Genomic DNA, 12,070 nt, shown 5'->3' with positions numbered 1-12,070 from the left:
CAAGCTTTTCGATTCATTCTATGCACCCGTAGTGGTCCACATTGTGTTTCGTGCATTTTTATTCTCGTTTTGTTTACTTTTTATACCCCCTGTTGACGTGCTTAAGCCATTTTACTTAAGTCATTTCTCGCTTAACTTAAAAATAAAATAAATTTCCACCGAACGTTTGAATTGTATTATCCATTAGCTTCGGTTAAAATCAATTCCGACCGTTCGGTCATGCCGTAACCATGTTGGAAATCAAAAAAAAGGAAGTAAAAATAATATAAAATAATCAAAAAACATCTTTTAGTAAAATAAGGCGGAAAATCAATCGGACGTTTTCTCTTTGGGATTTCTCATTCTTAACCGAATTGATTAATAACTAAAGTGAAACTAAGGCTAAAAATCAACTCGCCTAGTCAAGCTCGTCCACAAAAATAGGCTTTTGAAGTTTGTCATTTCAATTTCTCACTAAGTAAGATGGATCATTTTTAAGGTCCAACGCCTTAAAATGATCACCACTTAAGTAACAAAGAATCACTTGATAAGAAAGAACTACGTAGGTCTGATTTTCTCATCCCAAATTGAGGAATACGTAGGAGCAAAGGGAAACACCCTTGTCGACCACAAAAAAGGAAAAAATATAAAAAGGGTATAAAGAATATAAGAACATAAAAGGGAACAAAAAATCAAAGTCATGTTTGCACATTCGATTAAAGGCTGCCGTCCCTTGGGACGGGCGTGTGGGGTGCTAATACCTTCCCCGTGCGTAAATACAACTCCCGAACCTTTCAACTTAAAAGTTCGTAGATCGCGTCTTTTCCGGTTTTTCCGACGTTTTCCTCAAATAAACGTTGGTGGCGACTCCGCGCGTATTCCTTTCGTGGAACACGCATCCCGCGAGTCTCGCGTCGCCCTCCCTCCGAAGGGTAGGTTGCGACAGTTGGCGACTCCACTGGGGAATGTTTTTTAGAGAGTTAGGCCATTTAATCTTGTGCAATGTTTTATCATGACTTTCTCATTTGTTGGTTTCCCTTTATTTGTCTTATGTTCTTATGTATATAAACTATTTTGTTGCTTTTAGTGTGTTTTAGAATGTATGCATGAGGTAAATATTTATTCATTTGATGCACACAAACACCAACACTATTTGCACACACTGTGAGTGAAAAAGGGCCCTATACCCGGGTTCATGGGAACATAAGGAGTGGAGGTGAATCTGTGATCATGCTAGGTCTCCGACTTGCTTGATTACAGTGAACCCTCATCTAGAGCTTTTCTCTTTGAAAACCTATTGTTGCTAGTAGTCCCTACTGCTACAATATGTTCTTCAAAGGGGATGATACCTCTAGAAACCATCAAGAGAGATATAACTACCTTGGGGATTATTGCTAAAAGCCTAGTTAGTTCTCTCCCTTATAGGTCCCTTAAATAGGGGCACGAAGCAAACACGTTGCGTGCCATTTTTCACACTGCCATGCATGAGTATCATATACCCTTTTGCTTATGTTCAGTAAATATTGTCATACTGTGTACATTCCCGCATTGTGTCTTTTGCATAGGCATTGCATATGGGTTCTGTCTTGATCCCTACTGTAAACAAACCAACGGAGGGTCCGTGTCGCCTTCTTAAAAACGTGCGTTGGGGCTTTTTTACTACCCCTAGACGTCGTATCTAAGAAGGGGACAAATTCCCCGGACCCCCGCATTCCTAGATTGCATCTGTGTCATATGCATTCCATCATGCATTCATCCATTCCACCCATGAGATATCGGAGTTTTGATTTGCACCAGCTTTTATCTCACTTTAGTAAGCATGGGAACAAATCAAACCGGCAAGAGGTTCTACCAAGTCAAGGTCAAAAGCCCAGATACCACCAGCATCAAGGAATTAGGGCGGTTGATGGAACCCCTCCAAATGCAATCCTTCCGCAAGACTTACGGAAAAATCTTAGAATTGACCATAGCAGAGGTGTCCATAGAAGCCATTGCATCACTTACCCAATACTACGACCAACCCTTGAGATGCTTCACATTCGGGGACTTCCAATTAGTACCAACCATTGAAGAATTTGAGGAAATTCTAGGATGTCCTCTCGGGGGAAGGAAACCATATCTTTCCTCCGGGTGTCTCCCCTCTTTGAACAGAATTGCAACTGTGGTCAAGGATTCAGCCAGAGGTTTGGACCGCATAAAACAGACTCGGAACGGCATAGCGGGCCTACCACAGAAGTACCTAGAAGACAAGGCGAGGGGTATGGCCAATCAAGGAGACTGGGTCCCGTTTATGGATGTGTTAGCTTTAATAATTTTTGGGGTCGTCCTCTTTCCAAACGTGGATGGTTTGATAGACCTAGCAGCAATCGACGCTTTCCTTGCCTACCACCATAGTAAGGAAAGTCCGGTGGTAGCTGTCTTGGCAGATCTATTTGACACATTTGACCGAAGGTGCGAGAAGAGTAGCGCACGGATCATCTGTTGCTTACCCGCCCTCTGTGTTTGGTTGGTTTCACACTTGTTCCAACAAGACACAAGACATCCATGTCCGCTCCTAAGTCATCGCTCGTGCACTGAAAAGAGGAGAATGGATTGGGACCAGCTCTTGGCCGGGATAGGAGGTAGAACAATCAGTTGGTTCCCCCTATGGAAGGAAGGAAAAGAAGGAGTCCTTTTCTCATGTGGAAGATACCCAAACATTCCGCTGGTAGGAACGAGGGGTTGTATTAATTACAATCCCACGCTCGCTATAAGACAACTAGGGTACCCCATGAGGGGAGCACCGACGGAAGAAAGCATGTCTCCTTTCCTTATGAGGGATCTCGGCGCACAAAATTCCAAGACTATACAAAGAATCCATAAAGCATGGGAAACCCCGTTAAGGAAAGATCAAGAGCTTAGAGGCATTCGTAATGGCATCATTGGTGGGTACCACGAATGGCTGAAAGTTCGCATACGAGGTTTAGATTGGCTCGCCAAGTTAAAAGTCGTCAGCGAAGAGAATTTTGAAGCACCGGAAGAGGACGAGGAAGTCCAAGCTCTCAAAAGCGAGTTAGGAAAGGCAAAACTCGCCAAGGAGAAGTTCAAGTTGGCTGCTACACACGTTCGGAAGGAGTGTGCCGGGTTACGGGAAGAGAATGCAATTACCGCAAGGGCCCTTGAACGAGAGACCAAGAGGGCTCGCAAGGAAGAGTATGGCCGGAACAAATTTTGCGGAGCTCTATGGGGTAGCAATAATGAACTTAAGTTGCGAAGGGAAGAAAGAGACCATTCGCGAGCACATAGCATGGTTCTGAAAGAGGAGTTGATTGCTTGTTCAAGGTCCAAAAGAAGCTTGTCTCAGCGTCTATGCGAGACAGAAACCAACATGTTAGCTATCATCGCCAAATACCAAGAAGAGTTGGGTCTAGCCACGGCCCACGAGCATAGAATCGCGGATGAGTATGCCCGAGTATATGCGGAAAAAGAGGCTAGAGGAAGGGTGATCGACTCTTTACACCAAGAGGCAACCATGTGGATGGATCGGTTTGCTCTTACCTTGAACGGGAGTCAAGAACTTCCCCGATTGTTAGCCAAGGCCAAGGCGAAGGCAGACACCTACTCCACCCCCGAAGAGATTCATGGGCTTCTCGGCTATTGTCAGCATATGATAGACTTAATGGCCCACATAATTAGAAATCGTTAGGAAACTTGTATGGTCTCTTAGACCTTGACTAAATATGACTTCCTTTTTGAAATAAAATGAGTTGGTCCCATGTTCCTACTCCAAAAAAAACTTGTGCAAATCAAATCACTCCTACATCTCATCTCTAGCATGCATTCTCTTTCTTTACCCACTCCTCACGTTTGGTTTTTTAGGGAAAACACCATAACTAAACGCGCCGCAAGGGATCCCTATCGCACCAGATCCAAATCTAGAACGATGGGTGATCAAGAGGAGACGCAGGAACAGATGAAAGCCGACATGTCGGCTCTGAAAGAACAAATGGCCTCCATGATGGAGGCCATGTTAGGTATGAAACAGCTCATGGAGAAGAACGCGGCCACTGCCGCCGCTGTCAGTTCGGCTGCCGAAGCAGACCCGACTCCCTTGGCAACTACGCACCATCCTCCCTCAAACATAGTAGGACGGGGAAGGGACACACTGGGGCACGATGGCACCCCTCACCTGGGATACAACCGAGCGGCTTACCCTTATGGACTGCCGCCCGACTATTCACCACCCATCTTGCAAGAAGATGCGGGCCACATTGCTTCTCCCGTCCATGAAAAAGAGCCTCCTCAGCAGCCCGACGAAGTCCATAAAAACCCTCAAGATTATGCTCGGAGGGATGTCGAGTTTTATCCCCCGATCCCCGAAGGGCCGGCACCGGGCACGTTGCCTCAACCCAACCTCGCAGCATCGCCAATAGTTTTGTCTATGGAAGGGCCGCCCCCGGCAACTGAAGAAAGGAGGAAGCTCGATCTCCTTGAGGAAAGATTGAGGGCTGTGGAAGGATTTGGGGACTATCCGTTTGCAGACATGACGGATCTTTGTTTAGTACCCGATGTTGTTATTCCCCCGAAGTTCAAAGTGCCGGACTTCGACAAGTATAAAGGGACGACTTGTCCCAAAAACCACCTCAAAATGTACTGCCGTAAGATGGGCGCCCATTCTAAAGATGAAAAGCTGTTGATACACTTCTTTCAGGATAGCTTGGCCGGAGCTGCGGTAGTGTGGTACACTAATTTGGAAGCTTCCCGTATCCGTACTTGGAAGGATCTGATTACCGCCTTCCTAAGGCAGTATCAGTACAATTCTGATATGGCTCCGGATCGTACTCAACTGCAGAATATGTTCAAGAAAGAGGGTGAAACCTTTAAAGAATATGCGCAGCGATGGAGGGATTTGGCGGCACAAGTAGCTCCTCCCATGGTTGAGAGAGAGATGATCACCATGATGGTAGACACTCTGCCAGTGTTCTACTATGAGAAGCTAGTGGGTTACATGCCGTCCAGCTTTGCGGATCTGGTGTTTGCCGGGGAAAGAATCGAGGTGGGATTGAAGAGAGGAAAGTTTGATTACGTTTCCTCCACAAACGTGAACGCCAAAAGAATCGGGGCAACAGGGGCAAAAAGGAAGGAAGGAGATGCCCATGCCGTCTCTTCAACACCCGCATGGGTCAAACCCCAGCAAACACCTCATGGTACCCATCAGTACGCGCAACATCACCCAAGCTTCTCGGCTCATGCTGGGAACGCCTCTAGCTCAACACCCGTGCAGCCTAAGGCACCCACCCAGAGGGAAGCTCCCCAAGTTCCAACTCCGAACGCGACTCGACCGGCCGGTAATTCCAACACGACAAGGAACTTCCCTCTGAGACCGTTGCCGGAATTCACCCCGCTCCCAATGACGTACGAAGATCTTCTACCATCCCTCATCGCCAATCATTTGGCCGTGGTAACTCCCGGAAGGGTCTTCGAACCCCCTTTCCCGAAGTGGTATGACCCTAATGCAACTTGCAAGTACCATGGGGGTGCCCCGGGGCATTCCATCGAAAAATGCATGGCCCTTAAATACAAGGTCCAACATCTAATGGATGCCGGATGGCTGACTTTCCAAGAGGATCGGCCCAATGTGAGAACCAACCCGCTCGCCAATCATGGAGGGGGAGCAGTTAATGCAGTTGAATCCGATGGGCCCCACAGGTCCAAACCTTTAAGAGATGTGGCAACCCCTAGGAGGTTTATCTTTGAGGCCCTACAAGAGGGAGGTGTAATTCCCCATAGTGGGTGTAAGGAGGATTCCTGTCTGCTACATCCCGGCAAGATGCATGACATGGAGACGTGTTTGGAAGTAGAGGAATTGTTACAACGGATGATAGACCAAGGTCGACTAGAAGTCGGCATTAAAGGAAAAGAAGAGCCGCGTATATGCATGCAATCCACGGAGGGGAGCGGTGTTGCGAAGCCCAAACCCTTGGTGATATACTTCACTAAAAGTGCAGCCTCGCAAAAGCCCGGGCCCCCCTTAATGGCCAAACCTGTTCCTTTCCCGTACCAAGATAGTCACGCGGTCCCATGGAAATATACACCTCCGGGGAAGAAGGAAGAAGAAGTCACTGACGTCAGCTCGCTGTCAGCTAAAGTAACAAATATCACGGGGCTGAGCGGTATGACCCGTAGTGGCCGTGTGTTCGCACCTCTGGACCTACCAGTCCAACCCGCCGACGTCAAAGGAAAAGGAAAAGTGGTGGAGGAACAAGATGGCGAAGCACCCCACGCTTCGAGTAAAGATATGCCAGCAAAGGGGCCCCCAGAGAAAAGGGATGGTAGAAAGGAGGTGTCGCTAGAGGAAGCCAGCGAGTTCCTTCGGATAATTCAGCAGAGCGAATTCAAGGTTATCGAACAGCTCAACAAAACCCCGGCTAGGGTCTCGCTGCTAGAGTTACTTATGAGCTCCGAGCCTCATCGGGCTCTGCTAGTAAAAGTGCTGAACGAGGCTCACGTGGCCCAAGATATTTCGGTAGAAGGTTTCGAAGGGCTGGTCAACAATATCACTGCCAACAACTATCTTGCCTTCGCCGAAGAAGAAATCCCCGCCGAGGGGAGAGGGCATAATAAGGCTTTACACGTATCAGTCAAGTGTATGGACCATATCGTGGCCAAGGTACTCATCGATAATGGTTCCAGTTTAAACGTGATGCCTAAGAGCACTTTGGACAAGTTACCATTCAATGCTTCCCATTTAAAACCAAGTTCAATGGTGGTTCGGGCCTTCGACGGCACTCACCGAGAGGTTAGGGGAGAGATCGATCTCCCAGTACAAATAGGCCCTCACACCTGTCAAGTCACTTTCCAGATAATGGACATTAACCCCCCCTACAGCTGCCTGTTGGGGCGCCCGTGGATCCACTCAGTGGGAGTTGTGCCTTCCACACTCCACCAAAAGCTGAAATTCGTAGTGGAGGGGCACTTGGTCATCGTATCAGGCGAGGAAGATATCTTGGTAAGCTGCCCATCCTCCATGCCTTATGTGGAAGCCGCAGAAGAATCGTTAGAAACCGCTTTCCAGTCTTTTGAGGTGGTCAGCATTTCCTCCGTGGACTCCCTCTTTGGGCAACCTTGTCTGTCCGATGCGGCGGTAATGATGGCCCGAGTTATGTTGGGGAACGGTTATGAACCCGGGATGGGTTTAGGCAAAGACAATGGCGGCATAACTAGTCTGATAAAAACCCAAGGGAATCGTGGGAAGTATGGTTTAGGATATAAGCCCACTCAGGCGGACATGAAAAGAAGCATCGCGGGAAGGAAGAACAGTGGTCAGAGCTCGCGTTGGAAACAAGAAAGTGAAGGAAACCCGCCCTGCCACATAAGTAGAAGCTTTATAAGTGCGGGTCTGGGAGACGAAGGTCAAGTGGTTGCAATATGTGAAGATGATGTTCCAAGAACTCTGGATTTGGTCCGACCATGCCCTCCTGATTTCCAGCTGGGAAATTGGCGAGTGGAGGAACGCCCCGGCATTTACGCAACGAGCATAATGTAAACCTTTACAGTTTTAAAAGCTCTATAGTTGGGCCTAGGCTTTAGAGTTTTCATTTTGTTAAGGCTTTGTGTCTTTTGTCTTTGAATTTATAATACAAGGATCTTTCTTCATCTGTTCCTGGTCTCTACCCATTCTCATTCATTTGCATGTTTACTTCTTTTCTGAAACGGCAGATTCGATGACGAGTCCCCCGAAGGTACTAATACCTGGGACCCGTCTATCAACTTCGAGCAAGAAATGAATCAAACGGAAGATGAAGGAGATGAGGATGTGGAACTTCCTTCGGAACTAGAAAGAATGGTCGCCCATGAGGACCAAGAAATGGGGCCTCATCAAGAAGAAACAGAGCTAGTAGACTTAGGAATTGGCAGTGGAAAGAGGGAAGTAAAAATAGGTACAGGCATTACCGCACCTATCCGTGAAGAATTAATAATCCTGCTAAAAGATTACCAAGACATCTTTGCTTGGTCATACCAAGATATGCCCGGTTTGAGTTCTGACATTGTGCAGCACCGATTGCCTCTAAATCCCGGGTGTTCCCCAGTAAAACAGAAATTGAGGAGGATGAAACCCGAAATGTCCTTGAAGATAAAAGAAGAAGTGAAGAAGCAGTTTGACGCTGGTTTTCTGACCGTCGCTCGGTATCCAGAATGGGTTGCCAACATCGTACCAGTTCCTAAAAAAGGTGGGAAAGTGCGAATGTGTGTAGATTACCGGGACCTGAATCGGGCCAGTCCCAAGGACAATTTTCCGTTACCACACATTGATATCCTCGTAGATAACACGGCCAATTTCGCTTTATTTTCCTTCATGGATGGTTTCTCTGGTTACAATCAGATAAAGATGGCGCCCGAGGATATGGAAAAGACTACTTTCGTCACCCTGTGGGGAACGTTCTGTTACAAGGTGATGTCCTTTGGACTCAAGAATGCCGGGGCAACTTATCAACGGGCCATGGTAGCTTTGTTCCATGATATGATGCATCAAGAGATCGAGGTCTACGTGGACGACATAATTGCTAAATCTAAATCTGAGGAAGAACACCTTGTCAACCTGCGGAATTTGTTCGAAAGGCTTAAGAAATATCAATTAAGGTTGAACCCCGCTAAGTGTACCTTTGGGGTCAAATCAGGGAAATTGCTTGGTTTCGTTGTAAGCCAGAAAGGGATAGAGGTAGACCCCGAAAAAGTGAAGGCTATCCTTGAGATGCCAGAACCCCGTACAGAGAGGCAAGTCCGAGGTTTCCTGGGGCGCTTGAATTATATTGCCAGATTCATATCGCAGCTCACCGCCATTTGTGAGCCGTTGTTTAAACTCTTGCGCAAAAACCAAACTGATCGGTGGAATGAGGATTGCCAAGAGGCTTTTGGAAGGATCAAAAAGTGCCTAATGAATCCTCCCGTGCTTATGCCACCAGTACCTGGAAGGCCTCTCATTTTGTACATGACAATCTTGGACGAGTCAATGGGGTGTATGCTGGGGCAACATGACGAATCCGGGAAAAAAGAGCGCGCTGTTTACTACCTAAGCAAGAAGTTCACGACCTGTGAGATGAATTACTCCTTGCTCGAAAGAACGTGTTGTGCTTTGGTATGGGCATCCCATCGCTTAAGGCAGTACATGCTGAGCCATACTACCTGGTTGATCTCCAAAATGGACCCAGTTAAGTACATCTTTGAAAAGCCAGCTCTCACAGGACGAATCGCCCGGTGGCAAGTCTTGCTATCTGAGTTTGATATAGTCTACGTCACCCAAAAGGCGATAAAAGGAAGCGCTTTGGCAGACTATTTGGCTCAACAGCCTCTTAATGACTACCAGCCCATGCATCCGGAATTCCCGGATGAGGACATCATGGCCTTGTTCGAGGAAAAGTTGGATGAAGATCGGGACAAATGGACTGTATGGTTTGACGGAGCGTCAAACATTCTAGGTCATGGCGTCGGGGCAGTGTTGATATCTCCGGACAATCAATGTGTACCTTTCACAGCCAGACTAGGATTCGACTGCACCAACAACATGGCCGAATATGAAGCATGTGCCCTAGCCGTCCAGGCAGCAATTGACTCCGATGTCAAACTACTCAAGGTGTACGGCGACTCAGCGTTGGTAATCCATCAGCTGAGAGGAGAATGGGAAACTAGAGATCCCAAGCTGATACCCTACAAAGCCTACATCAAAGAGTTGGCTGAGACTTTCGATGAGATCTCCTTCCATCATGTTCCCCGCGATGAAAATCAAATGGCGGATGCACTTGCTACGTTGGCATCTATGTTCCAGCTAACACCACACGGGGACCTACCCTACATTGAATTTCAGTGTCGTGGCAAACCCGCACATTGTTGCCAAGTGGAAGAGGAACGGGACGGAAAGCCCTGGTATTACGACATCAAGCGATATGTCGAAAGCAAAGAATACCCGCCAGAGATTGCCGACAACGATAAAAGGACATTGAGGAGGTTGGCAGCCAGTTTCTTCATGAGCGGAGGCACACTGTATAAGAGGAATCACGACATGACACTCCTGCGATGTGTGGATGCCAAGGAGGCAAATCACATGATCGAGGAAGTCCATGAGGGCTCGTTTGGAACGCACGCCAACGGGCATGCTATGGCCAGGAAGATCTTAAGAGCAGGTTATTACTGGCTTACCATGGAAAGTGATTGTTGTATCCATGTGAGGAAGTGCCACAAATGTCAAGCGTTTGCAGATAATGTCAATGCCCCACCACATCCTCTGAATGTCATGTCCGCCCCTTGGCCTTTCTCCATGTGGGGAATAGATGTCATCGGGGCCATTGAGCCCAAGGCCTCGAATGGTCATCGCTTCATCCTCGTAGCGATAGATTATTTCACCAAGTGGGTCGAGGCGGCTTCATATACCTATGTCACGAGGAATGTGGTGGTCAGGTTCATTAAGAAGGAGATTATCTGCCGATATGGTTTGCCAAGGAAGATTATCACGGACAACGGCACCAACCTGAATAACAAGATGATGGGGGAAATGTGCGAGGAGTTTAAAATCCAGCATCACAATTCCACACCCTACCGGCCAAAGATGAATGGAGCCGTGGAAGCAGCCAATAAGAATATCAAAAAGATTATCCAAAAGATGACCGTGTCATACAAGGATTGGCACGAGATGCTCCCATTCGCGTTACACGGTTACCGAACTTCAGTGCGAACGTCAACTGGGGCAACGCCATTCTCATTGGTATATGGGATGGAGGCAGTGTTACCATTTGAGGTAGAAGTCCCGTCATTAAGGATCTTGGCAGAATCCGGGTTAAAGGAATCAGAGTGGGCTCAAACACGCTACGATCAACTCAACCTCATTGAGGGTAAGCGCTTAACGGCCATGAGTCATGGGCGCTTATACCAGCAAAGAATGAAGAGTGCATTCGACAAGAAAGTACGCTTACGCAAGTTCCATGAGGGAGACCTTGTGCTAAAGAAAATGTCCCATGCTGTCAAGGACCATCGAGGGAAATGGGCCCCGAACTACGAAGGGCCTTTTGTCGTGAAGAGGGCTTTTTCCGGAGGAGCTTTGGTGCTTACCAACATGGATGGCGAAGAGCTACCTTCACCCGTGAACTCTGATGTCGTCAAACAATATTATGCTTAGAAGCTGGGGCAATTAAGGATGTCGCTGCATGTTCTTTATCTTTATGCGTTTTCTGGATTTCCCCCAGGGATTTCCTGTCTGTTGTATCTCTCGTTACAATCTTTCAAAGAAATGAACGTGGATTCGAGGCTTTTAGTCCTCACGTTAGTTTCACACCTTGCGTTAATCTGCGATCACCTGAGCCCTTCCGCTCAGTTCATGGGATCCCCCAAGCGCTTAATTAGAATTGAACCTGAACCAACTTTCCCTAAATTTTCTGCGTTTGAAAACATTCATGCATACGCATACGCATACGCATGTATATTGTTGTGATAAAACAGGGGCAGGATCACCTTGGGCTACCTTCTGGAGTGAAGACAAAACATGAATGGCAGAAACCAGTCAAGGTAGGGTAATGATGCGGCCAAGATTGGCCATACCTGGTTGTTTATTACTTGCAGGTATTTAAGGATGAACGCAAGCGGGGATGGGGTCACGACCGACCGATCGTTGCTCTTCTCTGTGCGAAACAAGCAGGGAATGTCGCTGCAAGGCAGCCCCGTATCCTTTCTATTTTGTAGCTTTCTTTTACTATTTGTTTGTTTTAAAAAGGAAAAGAGTAATAATAAGATAAGTAATCAACGCCTGATTCTAACCTAAGTAAGTTCAAGTTAGGCAAAATGCTAATCCATGAGAAGGGAGGGGACATGGTCAATGTTCCCCCCCCCAAAAAAAAAAAAAAAAAAAAAAAAAAAAAAAAAAGTGCAGGTTAGCTCGCCTGGGCGAGCTGGGCTCGCCTGGGCGAGCCACCTCTGCACCAAAATATAAAAATGACGAAGGGGGGGACGTTTTTTCATTCAAAAACTTCCCCCCCTCATTCAAAAAAGAAAGCTCACGGGACTCACGGATTTTGCAGCCCTTAGGTCACCATTTTTTGCGTTTTTGATTCCGTTTTGCTCTATTATT

This window comes from Glycine soja, chromosome 1 (genome assembly GCF_004193775.1).
Source record: "Glycine soja cultivar W05 chromosome 1, ASM419377v2, whole genome shotgun sequence".
Classification (NCBI taxonomy): domain Eukaryota; kingdom Viridiplantae; phylum Streptophyta; class Magnoliopsida; order Fabales; family Fabaceae; genus Glycine; species Glycine soja.
This window is presented reverse-complemented; position numbering follows the sequence as displayed.